The sequence below is a fragment of the Anolis carolinensis genome, chromosome 1 (assembly GCF_035594765.1).
Source record: "Anolis carolinensis isolate JA03-04 chromosome 1, rAnoCar3.1.pri, whole genome shotgun sequence".
Classification (NCBI taxonomy): Eukaryota; Metazoa; Chordata; class Lepidosauria; order Squamata; family Dactyloidae; genus Anolis; species Anolis carolinensis.
The window spans coordinates 220,906,079-220,926,252 of record NC_085841.1 but is presented as its reverse complement, the minus strand read 5'-3'; the positions used below and the strand labels follow the sequence as shown (position 1 = coordinate 220,926,252).

Genomic DNA, 20,174 nt, shown 5'->3' with positions numbered 1-20,174 from the left:
AGGAGGCTCTTTATGTTTATAATCATGTTTCAAAACATGTCATGAGCTTACTTCATCTGTGAAGGCATATGGGTGCACTGAAAGATATCCACTTGCCCTGGTATACAAACAAATCTCAGTTTGTCTGCCAGAAGGAATGCTGGTGACCATATTGATTTTGTAATTGAGAAAATTACTTTTTTTTTAGATTTTTCAAATACTGTAATTGGCTGACTTGTACTATTGACCTCATCAAACAGCTGTCACATCGCTCTGGTTAGTAGAAGGGCGTGAGGAATCAGATGCTCCATGCCCCGCATCACCCAGATCCAAGTGAGGGCGATAAGATGGGGGGAAGCATGAGCAAGTGTGGTGCATGTGGCTCCCAACCCCCATAGATTGTACGGCAACACAGGAGCTCTCCCGTGTTGTTCTGCTGGCTGCATGCACTGACTCTACCTTCCTTCATCCATGAAGCCGGCACAGCATCATGTGATGGGAGATAGATGGCTCTGTGGATGAACTGCACTAAAATTGATGCATGCTGCCGATTTTTAGCCCTTTGTGATGAGGTGGTTAGTGAGTTGCAAAGTCTAGAGTGCTTCCTCGGGTAAACACAATCATTTTAATTTCTCTGTAACTGAATAATTGACAGTGTGCCCCATGCTTGCATCTCAATTTCTATTGTGTAATCATAAATAATGGCAGCCATTTTATTCAAGATATTTTAGAACAGAACCTACTAAATATCTTACTCAGAGGAAGCCCCAAAAGCTAATAACACAAATCGATTTCATCTCCCAGATCATTTTCAAAAGGACACCCAAAAACCAAAACCCTAATTCTATTATTTTTTTGAAAACACATAAGATACATGAAACTTACCAAAAAGCATTTTTCTGTTTCCATAATTGCCAGATTGGGATGCATCACAGCTGAGAATGGAAAGATTAATATCCTTTCCTTTTGTGCTGTGATTCTGATTCAGATTGGATCTCCAGCCTTACTTCTTGGGGGGGGGGGGGGGGAGGAACACAACTGGACATTATGTATTGGGAGTAAGATTTGGTCACATGTCTGTGGCGCAGGCTATTGAGCAGCTGCAATAAATCACTCTGACCATGAGGTCATGAGTTCGAGGCCAGCCCATGGTGGGGTGAGCACCCGTCAATTAAAAATAAAATATAGCCCCTGCTCGTTGCTGACCTAGCAACCCGAAAGATAGTTGCATCTATCAAGTAGGAAATAAGGTACCAGTTATAAAAAAAAATGGGGAGGCAAGTTTACTAATTTACTAATTTACGACCTGGAATGAGGAAGTGCCGTCAGAGTGGATGATGAAGCAGCTGCTCCCCCCTGTGGCCAGAATCGAACATCCCCTCAGGAGGAGGTTAAATTGCCTCTGCGTCTGTCTGTCTTGGTCTCTGTTTGATGTGTTTATGGGCATTGAATGTTTGCCCTATATGTATATAATGTGATCCACCCTGAGTCCCCTTCGGGGTGAGAAGGGCGGAATATAAATACTGTAAATAAATAAATAATAAATAAATGACCATGAGTCAGTTAAGTAGCCAAAATGATAATCAATGAGTTTGCATACATTTGTATTAGTCTAAACCCGCCCACTCCAAATTGGGCTTGATCTTAGGTTTATTATCCCCTTTTTGGATAATAAATGCCTAAAGATTTTGCTTTGAATTTTTAATGTTTAGATTTAAACATATACTATCTAATACTATTTTAAGCTTTTGAAATAGAAGAAAGATCTACAATGATTAATCCATATCAATAACGTATTTGTTGAAATCCTAACAATTTCAAAACCTGTAGATTACGTGATTGATAAATCACAACAAGCCTAGACACAATGAAGCACCTTTTAGTCCAAATGATTTCAACAGGAATGAGTGGCGTATATACTTCATTCATGTGAATAAAAAAGAAGAAGTATATGTATTACTCATTCCTGTTGAAATCTCAGTTAATAGACTGACATTGGATTTTAATTTTTTGTGGATGTTTTAGCAAGATTGTATGTTTTTCTTTTATGACGTTTACTTTTGTTGTATGGTCTCCTATTGGCAATTAAATGTTTTGCTTATATTGGAAACTGCCCTGAGTCCTCTTGGGGAGATTGGGCAGTATATAAATATTGTTTTTATTTATTAATAAACAAATAATACTTGTTTTTATTCTCATTTTTCAGCATCATTATTGGAAAGTAGGGAAAAATTACACAAACAGGTTTTAAGCTATGCTCCTGAATATGGTGCCATTTTTTTAAAAAAAAAAACAGAAGATGGTTGAAAATAGCAGGCCTGTCCAATATACTGCACTGACTACTGGCAACATAATATATGCCCGAGAAGCCCAGAATGTAAATGCAGGATGTTTAATTTCCCAGACGTCTGTAAGTGTCACGTAACATTTCTTTTTGCATATATGCACCTAGCAATAATCACTATAATTCACTCTATTGCTATAATTCATCTGTCCTCTTCTCCCTGCTTTATTTCACCTTTTTAAACTGCAGGGCCTTTGATAGAAAATTTAAAGCAGATCTAAAATTCCTGTATATAGGTGTTAGAATTTAAATATAAATACCTGCTGCATTTTGAGCTATGTAATTTTGATTAAAGGAGGAGAGAGCAGTTGAAAGATGGTTTTGAAACACAGAGCACTGAATTAACTGTGTCTGCAGCTTGTATCTTTTAAACTCTTTCTTTCTCTTTGCTCACCCTACCTCTTTTACTGGCTTCTAATAAATTTCTAAGACTTACTGTAGATGCTGTATCTTTTTATTTTAATAACTGTCACCTGGTTTAAAATTATGCTTGGCTGGAAAAAAATTGCAAACAATACTACAACTTCTAAATATATTTTGTTTAATGAAGCCACTCTATAAATTTTGCTCTATTTTGGTTATTAATTGCCAAGTCTGAAAAGGGCTAAATTCAGAGCAACTCTGTTCCAAGGAAGATCTAATTGCCAAGGACTGAGCCTTAATATTAACTAGGATAATTATTATGCAAAGCATACCCACCCAGAATGTTTGCATAGCTATCACAAGCGCTTTCATAAATGATGCTTTAATTAGTCTTAATTAGAATTTGTTTAAGTCAGCAGGGAATGCAGAGCCCGTGAAATGATGTATGTAATAAGCATCAGGCTCACTTTTTACTTAGGGAATAGAGCTGACAAAATCACATCACGTTAAATTGATTCAGTCAGAATTAAAATTCTTATGGTATTAATTAAATGGGGGATCTCATTAGCAGGCTGCAGGGTGACGGAGCGACTCTTTGGCGACCAGATGTGAAGGAAGCAGCAACTGAACAAGAGCACCATCAGACCAAAAAGTCAGCCTAGCTCACGGTGCAAAGTGCTACAATCAAGGTATTAAGATATCAGGGGCAGCAAGGTGGTGAGAACAATGATACTCCTTTTAGCTCATTTCAAGCCCATCAGTTGACTCAAATCTTAGGAAACAACAAGTCATGGAGCACATATTAAACAACGGATCACAGACATGGAGCGTCAACTAGATTTGGCCTCCATTCCAACCTTCATTATCAACAAAGACAGAAGATCCCTTGCTTCCCCTATGGAATATTTAACAAATGTAGAGGTCCCCACCCTTCGAAGGGCTTTCACCCTGGATCGATGTCAAGCTCTCCCATCAGCCATACTTGAAGGCGGCTATTGCAAGATCCCTTTCTTAGAGAGACTTTGTCCCTGTGACTCGGGTCATATAGAAACAATAGAACATGTGCTCCTCCAGCGCCCATTCTACAGGGATATGCGCATCAGGCTTATCTTATTATTTATTTATTTATAGCATTTATATTCCGCCCTTCTCACCCCGAAGGGGACTCAGGGCGGATCACATTACACATATAGGCAAACATTCAATGCCTTTTAACATAGAACAAAGACAAGACAAACATAGGCTTCGAGCGGGCCTCGAACTCATGACCTCCTGGTCAGAGTGATTCATTGCAGCTGGTTGCAGCTGGCTTGCTCTCCCGCCTGCGCCACCTTTGATATATAAGCACCCAGGCTGTTCAGGATAATTTTGTACCTCCCTGCTACTTGTACATACTAATGCAGCTACAATCCACAATATTGCAAAGTTTTGCACAGCAGCATGCAAAATTTGTAAGGGAATGGCAGGCCCCAAAGTTAACTATGCATTCAGTAATCATCTCCCTTGATTCTATAATTTGCTGATAGTAAAAGTAAAGGTTTCCCCTGACGTTAAGTCCAGTCATGTCTGACTCTGGGGGTATGTGCTCATCTCAATTTCTAAGCCAAAGATCCGGCGTTGTCCGTAGACACCTCCAAGGTCATGTGGCCAGCATGACTACATGGAGCGCCGTTACCTTCCCGCTAGAGCGGTACCTATTGATCTACTCACATTGGCATGTTTCCGAACTGCCATTTTGGCAGGAGCTGGAGCTAACAGCGGCTGCTCACGCCGCTCCCGGAGTTTGAACCTGGGACCTTTTGGTCTGCAAGTTCAGCAGCTCAGTGCTTTAACACACTTCACCACCGGGGTTCCTTAATTTGCTGATAGACCTGTGTATTGTATGTTTTTACCCTGTTTCCCCCTCTGCTTCTTTCCCCGCTATTGTGATGCAGTATCTATTTTTATCCTTAGGTGTACTAAACGTATCAAGCTTGTATGAAACTGTGACCTTTATTTCCTGTGCTGGTCTATGACCGAAATAAATGATTTGAACAAGCCATGGAAGTTAAAGCAAAGAAGATACAGAGTTGGGGTGAGGGATCCATCATGGGCCCAAGGGCAAAGCATGCCAAGGGGCCTAGTTTTCAATGCACTGGGTTCCAGTCTGGTTAAATGTTAAGGTAAGCAGGATTCATTTTTATACCTCGACAACCCTTGGAGACTTGATATTCTCCCATTTGCTCCTTCCACTTAGCAAAGGTCCTGCCAATATTCTCTTTGTCACTGGAAGGTAAGTTTTAAGGAAAAGTGATAAAGGTAATTAGGAATGGTCTGAGCCTATTTAAAACTTAGGCTGAAATACTAAGAGGTGGGGACTTCATAATCCAGGAGACCATAACATGTCTACTTTTGTTCAAACAGTGTTGCTCTTGATGTTTTCAACCCTCTCCCTTAATTATAAAAGTTGGCAACAGTTGTAATACTGTAGGGTTGGCATCTAATATAGCACTCAGTCTACATATATAGACTGCAGTCAACAGACTGTCATAACAGATACCTCATTAAACAGCAGTCATCAGTTTGAAGAATTCGTACTTATTTGGAAGGTTAATGTGCAAGAATATTAATTTGTAGCATTACATTTCTCTTGAATGTAAAGTATATAGATTGTAAATGCTGCATAGTCATTCCTGGACTTTACAATTTGAATTGTGTTCCAAAGTCCTCAACAACATCATTTGAATGATAATAATTGCTTCCTTATTAGGGATGTAGAGTCTATGCTCCTCCAGCTTATTCTGTGCTACATTTCCCTTTTCAAAACCTCCCGATAGGAGCACAGTTATTTATTTAGAATATTTTTACTCCACCTTTCTCCACGTGCAGACTCAAGGTGGCTTACAACATAAAAACAATGAAAGTGGCACAATTTCCTACAAACACATTGTGTGGTCAGGTTTGTCACCAGGCATTCACCCAATTGTGGCTCTTTAACAATTTCTTTTGTATGATTGATGCAAGTGTTTCACAAATGTGGTTGCCACATCAACACATTTTGTACATGGCAATTAAAAAACTATAAACCACTGTGTCAAGAACATCTTGAATCCTATTGGTTGTCCCTACCAGAGTAGATCTACTGTATAAATGGGAATCACAAATGGGACTGACTCGCCACAACAATTAATTAGTAAATGGGACTACTCTAAGTGAGACTACTAATCAATTGAGATCCATGAGTTTTACTGAGGATTGCTGGAACACATTTTGTTTAATTTGAAGAGAGGTATGGACTACCACAAAGTATCTGTAGATTGGGACCTTCATTTGTAATAGGAGCCTCCAGTGGCCTAGGGGATAAAAGTCTCGTGACTTGAAGGTTGGGTTGCTGACCTGAAAGCTGCCAGGTTCGAATCCCACCCGGGGAGAGCGTGGATGAGCTCCCTCTTTCAGCTCCAGCTCGATGCGGGGACATGAGAGAAGCCTCCCACAAGGATGATAAAACATCAAAACATCCGGGCGTCCCTGGGCAACGTTCTTGCAGACGGCCAATTCTCTCACTCCAGAAGCAACTCGGGTTGCTCCTGACACGAAATTTTTTTTGTAATACTATAGAAGATTTATAACACTGTAGAAGATACACTTCTACAGCGTATACTATTTGAACACCTACTTAATCCTTCATCTCCACCATTTAGTAGGCCTAAACACCTGTGGTTAGGAAATGGAACCGGATTTAATGCTGGCCTAAAATGCTATATAAAAAACTGTCTACAATGCTCTGTGATGTAACTATCAAGTTCTTTGGGCTTCTTTCCTCTTGATCCTGCTCACATTTCTCATCTATATGGCTAATTTGGTATAGATGGCACACTTGGTTTACTTAGGATGGTATCCCATGCACCCCCCCCCCCAATTTCAGGGGAGCTTGAGGGGCTTCAGCCCCCCCCCCCCGAAATGCTTAGGGTGGTCCGCAAGAAGGCCTTACATTCATTATTTAAATTGTTACTTTATTCATATCATGATCTGATCACCATGCTCAATATATTCCATATGCATGGGGGTATTGGGATAATGATACAAAAAGTTTGCTTGGGTAGATCCTCTCTCACCCAGACTCACCCCCCCACCCCGAACCAAAATCCTTGCTACCCTACTGAAACACATGTAAAACATTAAGTAAATGAAGCACAACGGAGCCTATCACACGATGCAGGGAGACTTTCAGGGACATGTTTTAAAATGGTGAAGAAAAATGGGGGGGGGGGGGAGAGAAGAGACGGGCAGAAATTGTCTTCTGAGCTCAAGAATTATTATGAAACAGGAGAAAATGGCAAAAAAAAAGACATGGGATGGGCTCTGCCAGATTCCACTGTATTGAATTGATTGGGTGATGTGGAGGAATGGGTGTTCCAATGGGCAGTGTCCAACTAAACAGTGATGCCCTGGTAATCTTCTAAAATCCAGTAGAAATTGTCCTACTTCAGGAAATCGCTACTTTGATTTTGCTTGATTCTAACCTTTGAAATTGCACTTTTCCCTGTCTTTTCCTTCCCTTTTTTAAGAACTAGAGTTAGAGGTTGATGAAAAACCCATTGAGAGGAAGAGCAGAAGAGTTCATGGGGAGAAATGGACTCTTCTGGGCTATTCACTCATGTGATAAATCTGAAAATTGATCATTTTGGGAGAAAAGGCAAGCAACAACTCCACATGACTTTAACGCAACTGGACTAAACACAACAGTAATACAGTGCTTTTCCCCTTCATGAGATGAAGTCCTAAGAGCTTTCAAATAGACACTGTTGCTCCCAAAGATGTGCTAGGTCTTATTTTCAGGGGATGTCTTATTTTTCCATGAAGAAGAATTCATATTTATTGTTGAACAAAAAATGAACATTTATTATATACTTTACAGTAGTTGTCATCACAAACCAGCATAACCAGACAAACTATGAATCCTATCAAGAATTTCTTGTTACTACCATTATTTCCATGTAAAACAATCTATGGTACATACATTTACCAATCCTGCATGCTCTGGTGTTCTGTTCGGCAGGCATGCTTCCAAACAAAATCTTTGCTAGGTCTTACTTTCAGGGGAGGTCTTATATTTAGCAATACAGCAAAACCCCTACTAGGTCTTATTTTCAGGGGATGTCTTATTTTTGGGGAAACAGGGTAGGTGTTGGCACAAGAAATTGTCCCTTGGGTGAGCAATGGCGATACAAGCATAGGTTATCGGTGAGAGATTAAAGATTCAAACATGTTGTGTAACGGTTATGGTGTTAGGTAGACCCAAACTCAAATCTCTTCTCAGACAGGAAGCTCCTGAGATGATCACCTTTGGTCAACTGCTATTCCTCAGCCTCACCCAACTCCCAGAATTGTAGTTTAAAGATGAGAAAGAACAGCATGCAGCCTTGAACTATTTGATGAAAAATAAATAAATAAATAATAACAAACCAGTAAAGGTGGTCCTAGTGGTGATTGGCATACTGGGTGCAGTGCCTAAAGACCTTGGCCTGCACTTAAACACAACCAGCACTCAGATCTGTATGCATTATTTACAGATACATTACACAGTCCCCGACACTTGGGAAGTGTCCGACATATGATCCAATATAACAGACAGCATAGTGATGTTGTTTGCTGTGTACTAATGTTGTTGTGTATCTAATGATGATGATGATGATGATGATGCTATATACTAGGGGTGTATCAGGATCAGTGCTGAAGATGAAGATTTTATTTATTTATTTATTTCCAATATTTCTATCTTGCCCTTCTCATCCGAAGGGACTCAGGGCGGCGTACAATTGGCAACAATTCGATGCCGACACATCATTAAAAACAACAACATATAAAAATGTATTACAACCAATTAAATACAGTATAAAATATAAAACATAAAACATATGCTTAAAATCCGTTCGTCCAATATCCTCCTACTTTATCGATATAACAGTCTGGGTCATCTTTGTCATTTATTCGTTAAAAGGCTGGGCACATAGCCATGTTTTTAAGGCTTTTCTAAAACTCAAAAGGGTTGGAGCTTGCCGTATATCTCTGGGGAGGGTGTTCCACAGCCAGGGAGCCACCACCGAGAAGGCCCTGTCCCTCGTTCCCACCAGCCGCGCTTGTGAAGAGCCTCTCTGTCCAGCATCTGAGACTGCAACAGAGTTGGAACAGCAAACCGATCCTGAAAATTTGATACAGGAACCTCAAGCAAATAAGGGGGAATCAGTCAGGGCAGGATTAGGAACTCCCAATTGAAGAGCAGGAATTGAATATCCCAGCTCGGCGGTGGTTGAGGACAGAGGGCATTCAGTTGAGATGATCTCATTGGTTGGCTCAACAGAGAGCCAACAGGAAAGAGCACTTGGAAAAGGGGAAAAAGAGCTGAAGGCTGGACTGATTTGTTGCTGAGAGCAACTTTCTTTGAACTGCACAGCCAAAATCCCTGATGGTGAACTCTTGCTTTGGACCTTGACTCTTGTTGGATTGACTACACTTGCCTTGAATTTGACTATGCTTTGAAAGATGGTTTGGGTTTGTTGATACTACTTGGCTTGAACCCTGGACCGAACACTGACTATTCCTATGCTTTGCCAGAGGGAATCAACTGCCTTTATAGACCTTAACACAGCACTCGATACTGTAAACAGAGAGACATTATGGAGGAAATTAACTGATTTCAATATGGAACCCAGACTGTTGGCACTGATCAAAGCACTGTACACAACCACCTACCTGAAAGTGTGATTTCAGATGCAAGGAGCCATGACAAATAGTATAAAAACATATGAAGAGGTCAAATAAGGAAGTATATTAGCACTACTGTTATTTAGCTTATATGTGCATGATCTACCTGAACAGTTGAAGGACCCAGAGGTACATATGTCTATGGTGGGATAATAACCATTTTCATGTCCTTGTGTGCCCCTACAAGAATCTGCTGGCTATTTGAAATATAATAATGAATTAGTTGAGCTGTTCTAGCACACTCCTTCCTACGGGTTAGATTTAAACTTAATAGAGTAGACCTGTGGAAATTAATGGGACATACGGTAGTGAAGTCTGACTTTAATTTTGACTTGCCTAAACCCTATTGATTTCAAATGATTTGGTCTAACTATGATGAAATATGGATTTGACCCCATAGGTGAGAAATGTATATAAAGGCAAAGGTTTCCCCTGACGTTAAGTCCAGTCGTGTCCGACTCTGGGGGTTGGTGCTCATCTCCATTTCTAAGCTGAAGAGCCGGCGTTGTCCGTAGACACTTCCAAGGTCATGTGGCCGGCATGACTGCATGGAGCGCCATTACCTTCCCACCGGAGCGGTACCTATTGATCTCACATTTGCATATTTTCAAACTGCTAGGTTGGCAGAAGCTGGAGCTAACAGCGGGCGCTCACTCTGCTCCCTGGATTTGAACCTGGGACCTTTTGGTCTGCAAGTTCACACTGAGCCACCGGAGGGTCCAATGGAAATGTATATACATGAGCAAAAATAATTTTCTTATGATTCACAATTTTAATGCTGGGGGGATGTCATTGTACCCAGAAAAAATGTAAATAAGTCAGCAGAATTTTGCTTTTAAAAATAAATACGACTTTTCAATGAAATAAAGCACTACTTAATGAAAGTCCAACTGGTGTTTTCTGGTAAACGTTAGGAACACAAAAGAAACCAGCCTAGAGAAATTGCAGATCCAGATGTGTTTGCAGCTGTTTCATCCCATCCTATATTTTGCAGTCTTCTTGTTTATTATGTGACAACCAACAGCAGCAGTTCATGATCACATATTGCTTTTTAGCCTGTAGATAGATGTTGCCAGATGGACTCTGGCAGGTAGCTTCCCAACTTGTAGGCCCAGAAACATAGAGCTAATTAGCTAACTTAGCCCTCCCGTGTAGAACATATTTTTGCCTGGAAAATACAAGCAACTTTATCATTCCCATTCACTTCTACTGGGAAGTTGTGAGAAAAGAGGAGAATTTTGACGGCAGCGCAGAGAAGTGGGGAGAAGACACTTATTTGCCTATGATGAGGTGGCTAGTCTTTAGCATTCTTTGTGAAAGACTGCTGTGTCTTACCAAACTACAAATCCCAAGATTCGACATCATTGAGACATGTCAATTAAAGTGATGCCAAACCTCATTCATTCTACAGTGTAGGTGTAGCCTAATTGAGCAAAATGATGACTATAATAATCATGAATAAGAAACAGTTGTGATTTTGACACCATTGCCACGATAGTAACTCACTCCTAAGAGGGAGAAGGATATTCATTCTACCAGTAATTGCAACATGATTGAATGACATTCCTGTTAAGTTTGGGGAAGGTTCGGCCAGGAGAATTACATTGTTAAGTATGACTTATGTAAGCTAATACAAGATTCCAGTCAATTTTCCCAAAAGGATAATTTTCAGTATGCAGGGACTGCATTATTGTATATGTAAACAATTGAATTTCACCCCTCTATACATGGAAGAGCCCCGGTGGCGAAGTGTGCTGAACTTGCAGATCGAAAGGTCCCAGGTTCAAATCCCGGGAGCGGATTGAGCGCCCGCTGTTAGCTCCAGCTTCTGCCAACCTAGCAGTTCAAAAACATGCCAATGTGAGTAGATCAATAGGTACCACTCCGGCGGGAAGGTAATGGCGCTCCATGTAGTCATGCCGACCACAAAACCTTGGAGGTGTCTATGGACAACGCCGGCTCTTCAGCTTAGAAATGGAGATGAGCACCAACCCCCAGAGTCAGACATGACTGGACTTAACGTCAGGGGAAACCTTTACCTTTATACATGGTACACTTGACCTCGAAAATAGTAGGTAAAATATAGCAAGAGATGGGTCATCGATTCTGTTCATGTTTAATTTTTAAGGTTGCTGCCTTAAATCAGTCACGAAAGATATTGGTTATTTGAATAGTCCTGCATAGGTCTGGACTATAAGTTTTCCTTGGTTGTGATCTATGTATCCTTAGCAGATATTTTAGGACTTCCAAGGAATAAGATACATTTTTAAATACCCGCACTTGTATAAACCTACTAAAAAACTGACTGTTCTTACTGCCTAATGCATTTATTCATGGTGTGTGTATATCTCTATATATCTCTATATATCTAGCCCTATTATAGCCTACTCCGTTTCCCACATCTTCATTTTTAATAATATTGCTTATGTGAAAATTGCTGGATACATTATTCAATTCTTTCTATAATCCAGTATATCAGCAGTAAAACTGCTAACCTACCTCTGCAAATACATTTACAATAATTTAGCGCTGGCTCTTGTTAGATTTCCTCTCTCCGTTTTCCTCCAGCATTCCTAACTCAAGCTGGATACCATTCACGGCAACAACAAATAAAATTTGGTTTCTTTCTTTTTTTTTTTTTTGCCTTAATGAAGGCAATCTGTTTAGAAGATGCACATAACATAGTTACTTTTCATTCCACATGAAATTTCATTAGTGTTAAGTATAGAATTAGTATGGGTAGTTAATTAACTCTTAATCACAAGTCCACAAAGCCTAATCGCTTTACACAAATAGCTGTGTGAAATGGGTGATGTTCCAGAATATAATTTCACTGCACAAGCACCATTGAAATGGCTGGGAACAATGCAAGCAACTTAGGTATTAACATGCTTCAGACATAGAAGTGGTATGGTCCTCCAACTGTTGTTTTGAGATTTGTGGTTTTGCTTGGCCAGGGATCTTGCTGCCTAACCTATGGAGAAATTATTTCCATCCTTGCTTTATGCCCGTTCATTTCAAAAGGCCAGGGATCTGTACTACAAGATTTGGACCAGTGGAAGTTCTTCCAATATTAGTAGAATGATTCATCTTTTTGGAGTTTCGATCTGAGGAGCTATTCCACAAACTAAAATACAGAGAAAACAAGTCTTCGACAACACACTAAAAACTAGAGGATTGAATGGCCCATTGACGTTGGAGACAGCTATCACAATGGACAAAAAATTCCCCACACCCAAATAACAATGTATGTATGCCTGTACAGTAGAAGTGACAAATTCATTTTCACTAAGGGCCATCCATTTTCACCGAGGGCCATATCAGCCTTATGACTGCCTTCAAAGGGCCAGTTATAATTTTAGGACTGTACGAATGTAACTATGTTGCCCTGACTTGAGAGCCTCGTGGGCTACATAAAATAAGTGGGCCAGATTGAGCCCATGGCCTTGTGTTTCACACGTAGAATCATAGAATCATAGAATTTTAGAGTTGGAAGAGACCTCACGGGCCATCCAGTCCAACCCCCTGCAAGAAGCCATGTAGGAATACCCATTCAAAACACTACTGAGAGATGGGCATTCAGCCTCTGCTTTGAAACTTCCAGAGAAGGAGACCCTACCACGCTCTGAAGGAGTATATTCCACTACTGAAAAGCTCTTACTATCAATAAGTTCTTCCTAATTTTATATGGATTCTCTTTTCCATTAAAACACAGGGCACCCATTATGTAAAACATAATAACAGCAAGTAAACCATATAAGAGATACAGAACAAGTAACAAAGCAGCAGTTATCTTAGAATGCAATAAGAATGCAATCTAATTAAAAAAGAGAGGGAAAGTCCAAGTGCTACACATGTGTCTGAACAATAATTCTATGAATCTTAGCAGCACAGAGAAGGAACGTGGTAACAATTTTTACACATTTATTAGCCTCTGCTAAGAAATAAATCAAGCTCCAGTCAGAGTATCGTCCAATGAATTTGTTTAAGTAGGATGTTATATGTCTTATTCACATGTCTCTGTAAAACTTATACAAGCAAAATGCATGAGACCAATTTTCTACTGGTCTAGCTCCATGTGGACAAATACATGTTTTGAAAGGAATCCCCTGTAAGTAATGAGAAAGTGGAAGCCGGAATAAAAAGAAAACTCAAGGCTGATATCTTTACATTTTGGGATAAAGATTGCAAAAAGTGTTCATGCTGACATAGTTCATAGGGCACAGCTGAATAAATGTCATGCATTTCCATTTAAACCAAACTCATATGAAGTTTTGAATGAAGACAGTGTTAAAATAACAGTTGAACAATCAACATAATGTGTCCTCTGCTTTCCTTTGGGATTAACCTTTGATCTGCAACTCACTTCAGTTTGTGTTTTGTTCATTTCTATGGATTTCTAAATAGCCCTGTGAAGGAATCTTTGTGGATAGCAATGCAAATACATTGCATCAGAATAACCGTGGATAAAAATAAGTATAAGGAGGGAGAGACTGCGGCTTGTTTCAAAGACACACCAACATCATTTAATTTATCCTCACTTGATTACATGCCTGTAAACATTTTGACATTGAACTAAATGGCTTCCTGGATATCTCATGAACCTGCCCAGCCATTAAAATTACTTTGAGGTACCCTACAGAATAGAAGAAAAGTAGGCATCTATGAGAGAATAGACTTTTACCAGGCACTATCTCAATTTTCTTTTCAGCATCAGGTAAATGTTTTTAAATCTGCAAGAGTTTTTAAATTTTTTAAAACTGTCTTATGTTATTACTTGAAAAAATTAATCATTGCAATTATCGTGGTGATATCACATGTATGCTACTTATTCTGTTTTATCTATTACTAGCTTGGGGACCCAGCAGTTCCCGGGTTATTAGAGGAAGGCATTGTTTGTTTTGGGATGTTAGGTAATATCACTTAAGTTTGGTCCAAATTCAACATTCAGAGCACTGGGTTCATTGCTCTCTGAATAAGGGTGAACTACAACTCCTTCATTCTCAGGGCAATCACCCCCAAATCCTGAGAAGGACCATAGCTGAATGGAAAAAATCTGTGCTTTGCACTTAGAATCTGTGTGTTTTCATTTAATAATAATAATGTAGCATTTGCAGTGACTCCCAGGCTGCCTCAATTTAGGAATATGAGACCTTCGTAACTTTATTCTGCTACTTTTCCATCTCTCTGCAGAAGGAAATATTAAGTCTTTGAACAAGCTTGGCTAGCATTTTGCTCATGCAACCATACTATCTATCTTCCTATCTTGTCAACTTAATGCATCTTTTAGCAGGTAAAGCAAGGTCTATGATACTTTGACAGCTCCCACATTAATGGGAACACAGTGAAAAATAAAACTTATTATAGGAGAGGCTTTGTTTTGAAATTCACAAATGATAAACTGCCAAGAAATGTAAAGCCCGTGGTAAGTATTGTGCCAATATTTTACACTAATGAAAATAGAACCAGCAGGAAGTATTGTTGATTTGAGTACTCTGAGATATTAAAACATTTGGAATGGATTTACTTTATAGAAAGTTTTTTTCTTCCATTTTGCAATTGCACAAATTAAAAGTAGAATGAATTGTTTCCATTCATTACCCAATATGGTTCGATAGCTTTGGTGCCTAATGCACAAGCCAGTTTTTGGCCTGTTCAGTCAACTGTTTTGCCACTTTCCTGGGTTATTATTTTTGTAAGAGGGGGATGTTTTAAAAATGTGTGCCCTATAGCAAGTGAAGCTGCTGGGTTTTTAATATTACTATTAAAAAGGCCAAATGGAATACTAAGAGTAGATTTGATCCGGCACAACCTTTTCAAATTACTACACTAATTTTCGACATATGCATTTAACTGTGTGTTTGCCCCTCCATAAACAGGACAAATAAACCCTATATCATTTTTACACTTGAACTGTATTATGACTTTAATGCAGGCTTAGGTGAGATGAGGTCAGAAGATACAATTAAATGGATCTGGTACCATCTGGATACTAGGGACTCTTTAACCATGCTTGGGTGATTTATCCATCAGCAACTCATGTACTGCTCCATAAAAATTGATATCTGTTTTGTTTAAAGGTATTAAAAATACAGTGTACTTTCAAAATTAAAGGCTAAAATATTGCATAGTTGCCAGCAGGTAGTGTTCTCCCAATTCAGTGAAATAGAAAACCCTAATGTAGGACAACAACTATTCTAGGGCATGTTGATGTATATACCCAAAGGCAAACATATCTTTTTAAAGAAAGGCTTATTGCAGGAATAAAATTCTCAGTCATGGTCTAATCTCTGTGTGGAAACAGTTCGTATAATTGATTTGCTTGTTAAATTGATATATATCTCCTCTGTCTTTTAAAAGACTTGGTTTCCTACGAGCAAAGGGATGCACAAGCTGGTTTCATAAAAAAACCCAAGTCATGAATGTGCCACAGCTTTGCAAGTTTGCAACTAATAGTGTATGGCATTATCGTGAACGTGTTCTGTAATCAAAGTAAATGGATGCAGAATCAAATATTTCTACTGTCGCTAGTAAAGGCAAATGAAAAGTGCAGGAGGTGGGGGTAGGATTCTGAAAAAAAGATTAATCATTCGTCAATATGCCTACCAAAGAAAAAGAGAAGAAAAAGAAGCAGAAACAAAAATTAAACCACTGCGCTTTTATAATAGCATTGGATTACAGATTCCCTAATAATAATAATAAGAAGAAATAAAAGTATCCAAGAAAAAGTCAACAATACTTCTGGACAGTCATTTATATAGTTTAGTAATTTGGCTGTCAATAGGATACAAATAGCACTAATATATTACTATAATGCTTCATTTTCATTAAGACATCTGCCAAGTTCTCAAAATCCTTTTTCCATTTGGGACTTGACTTATAATTGCATAATCCCTTGGGGGAATGTCAATATTATTTTAATAAATTTTAACCACAATACACTATGGATGATTACATTGCAATGTCATTTCCAAAGTTACCTCCTCCTATTTGTCAACTGCAAAGAGAGAAAATGCTATGAATGTTGGAAAAGCAGAGACCAAAAACAGCCAGCTAGAAGCAGGCATCTGTTTCTCTAAGAAATGCCAGGGAAAAGTATGGACATATTATATATTCACTCTCTCATCTTTGGTTAAAATGAATTTAAAAAATCTCAATTGCATTTTTTTAAAAAAAAATCAATGCTCCTCTTCCTACTTGCAGACCACTTATCTGTACACAGAAATTCCCCATGCAAGTTTGACATCCATTACACATAGCAAGACTGATAATACCTGTGGGTTGAGGTTTCTGGAGTTGTGGCTAAATCGGTAATAAAGTGTACGTCTACATTGTAGAATTAATGCAGTTTGACTCCATTTTAAATGCCATGTTTCAATGCTATGGAGTCATGGGAGTTGCAGTTATGTGAGGCAACAGCACTATTTGTCAGAGAAGGCTAAAGAGCTTGTAAAACTATAACTTCTAGAATGGAAAAATGAAGTAGTTAAAGATAAACTGCAGACACATATTATAGGGATATGAAAGGTAAGAAGCATGAATAGGGGGTAAACAAGAAATGAGATGTATAAACATTGCACTGGCTGTGGTGAATGAGCTCAAGTGGACAGGAATGAGTCATTCTGAGTCAGATAACTACAATGTGTTTCCCTTCCAAAATGAACATCTAAGAAAAAATAGGGTAGCATTTATAACGAGGAACAATATAGCAAAGGCAGTCAAAGGAAATAACACAAAGCCTAACCTAATCATATCAATACAACTTCAGGGAAAACTGATCAATATAACCATAACTTAACTTTATGCTCCAACTACTGAGGCAGGAAAATGAAGAAATTGAAAGATGTTAGAGGCCAGGAGGAAATTGATCACACACTTAAACAGAACTACTTGTTAATCATAGGTAATTGAAATGCACAAGTAAGAAACAGAGCAGAATGGATGTTTGTAGGGAAATTTGCCCTAGGATCAAGAAATGAAACAGGAGAGCAAAGGAATAAATTTTGTGAGACCCAACAATTACGTCATCATTATGTGTACATGAAATTAATTGATTGCCAATATATAAAAATCAAATAGATCCCATAATTGGAAGCAGGAGATAGAGAAGCTCAATTGTCCTAGCAAAAACAAGACCAGGAGCATATTATGACACAGACCATGAACTGCTAATATCAAAAAACTGGAGTAAACCTTAAAAAAAACAATAAACCAACCATTGTGTCAAATTGTAAGATTAACTTGAATAACATCATTGTAAAAAAAGAGATATTTGAAATATTAAGCCTAATTGGCCAGAAGACAAAAAGACTCTGGATTGAAGTCAGGGAAATTGTGAATACAGTAGAGTCTCACTTATCCAACACTCGCTTATCCAACATTCTGGATTATCCAACGCATTTTTGTAGTCAATGTTTTCAAAACATCATGATATTTTGGTGCTAAATTAATAAATACAGTATTTACTACATAGCATTACTGCGTATTGAACTACTTTTTGTCAAATTTGTTGTATAACATGATGTTTTGGTGCTTAATTTGTAAAATCATAAGCTAATTTGGTGTTTAATAGGCTTCTCCTTAATCTCTCCTTATTATCCAACATTTTCGCTTATCCAACGTTCTGCCGGCCCGTTTATGTTGGATAAGTGAGACTCTACTGTATATGCAAAAAGACACTCTCTGCAGCTTTCCACCAATGAAGGAAGCCATATTCTTAAATCTGCAAGACCTGAGCAAGGCAGTTGAGGATGGTGTGACTTGGAGGTTTCTTATTCATAGGTACACCATATGTTTAAGGTTATTTGACAGCACCTAACAACAACAACAACAATCCACTCTACCCAGGAGGCCCAATGGTTTGACTTGAAACTAGAGCAAGCCCTACCATGAGAAACCATATGGCAATTGTTTCGGATAACAAATGCTGGAGGGCAGCAGAGCAATCTCTCAGCTTTTCCCCCTGAGGCCCTTCCCCACCATTTCGCTCTCTTTGAGGACACTGCTGTGTTGCATATGACTTGTCTTGCCTACTTTGATGCCCTCAAGTGTTGTAAAAGATCTCATGCCACTGCCAGCATTGAAGTGAGATTTAGTTTTCAGTTCAAGTGGTGAAGGTGATGGACGAAATTGTCATGATCTCCAATCCTTGACATCTCTGGTTGGCTGACAAGGAACAGATGCCAGCCATAAAACAGGCCGGCCATAAAACATCAATTACCCTCTGGTATGTGGGAGCCCCTATATATGTGGGCCAAAAGAAGGTTCTGGCATTCAGTACAATAAAAATCTGTTGGAATCTACCAGCGTGTCTTGGTGCTTTTTTTCCTTAGGAAGACGGACCCCACAGCACAACTGAGAGAAGATAATCCGACAGAAATCCATGTTCACATTTGTTTCACCAACAAAACATTTTAGCATGATCCTTGGAATGAAGAAGACTTCACTGACAAGCCTAAGAAAACTTCGCTGACCACATATTCCAAAGTGCTATTCTGATAACACACCACATGAGAAAGCTACACAAAACTGAAGGTCCACAGTTTACGACAACCCATGTAACATTCAGAAACCAGGGTGGAACTAAAGGACACTATAATGTTCAAGCTTCTTTGGTTAATTGTTACCGTTGTTGTTGTGAATGCACAGTAGTTTATTATTGTGCTGTCTCCTACCACTGATGGGCAAACTCTGTCGCTAAGAATTGCCTGGCAGAAGTAGTAATGGTTTGAGGATTTCTATTGAAATCCAACACCCTTACACTTCAAAGATTAGACAGAGGGACTGGGGTTATCTGAAGGAAGCAAGGATCCAGGAATGAGGAAAGGGGTATACATACCAGAAATAAGCAGCAAGATTGATTAATGAATGAGAAAAAAAATTAGAGGGCAATGTTTGGTTACCCAAAGTACATATTTCCTGTACATATTTAACACAGCAGCTCTTACACAGTCCCAGATGCCTTTAGACACTGACCTTGGCAATATTACAGGCGTAATATTTTCCTAAGGATGACTTCTTCCTGAACTGAGTCTCCAATATATTCTGAACAAACATGCTTTCCTCACCAACAGGCATGCAGTAGCTATCTTCTTTCTCCACCTGCTTTTTCTTGAATGAACACATTTCTTGTGTATTTTAGGCCTTTCAAATGTGATGTGTTATGCACACATGATTCTACTGAAGAAACCATAAACCATTTGTTAATCATTGCCAGTGAGACAGGTGCATTTTCTTTACAAATTGCAGTGCTGGAGGAGTGAAGTATTAGCGTGGAGGTAATTTAAAGCAGCATGTTTAAAATGCTCAACAGATTTGGAATTATTATACATTGGGTTGTTGTATATCTTTCGGACTGTGTGGCCATGTTCCAGAAGTATTCCAGAAGTATTTTGGAACATGGCCACACAGCCCGAAAGACATACAACAACCCTGTGATCCCGGCCATGAAAGCCTTCGACAACACATTATTATACATTGTTTGTATGTTGTGCAATGGAGACCAGGGCAGATAGGAAAACGGAAATTCTGATTTTACCAGCTTGCTGCAAAAATAAATAAAAATAACCGTTTTATTGTTTATGGATTCTGTTACTGTTTTATAGAATGTATTTTGGGCAATATAATTGCCGACTGTTGTAAGCCACCCTGAGTCCCTCCGGGTGAGAAGGGTGGGGTAAAAGTGATGCAAATAAATAAATAAATCCTTGAGTGACAGAATGACATTTTAGATCAGTGGTTCTCA

General features: G+C 39.0%; 1 long non-coding RNA gene across 1 annotated transcript in view; it reads right to left on the bottom strand.

Annotated features, from left to right (window-relative positions):
- LOC103279803 (uncharacterized) overlaps positions 1-19,582 on the bottom strand; it is a 31,121-nt gene extending 11,539 nt beyond the window's left edge. Inside the window, exon 1 of the long non-coding RNA XR_506979.3 lies at positions 19,406-19,582. This is a non-coding gene — a long non-coding RNA (uncharacterized LOC103279803). The remainder of the gene's footprint in view (positions 1-19,405) is intronic.
- Between the last annotated feature and the right edge of the window lie 592 nt (positions 19,583-20,174).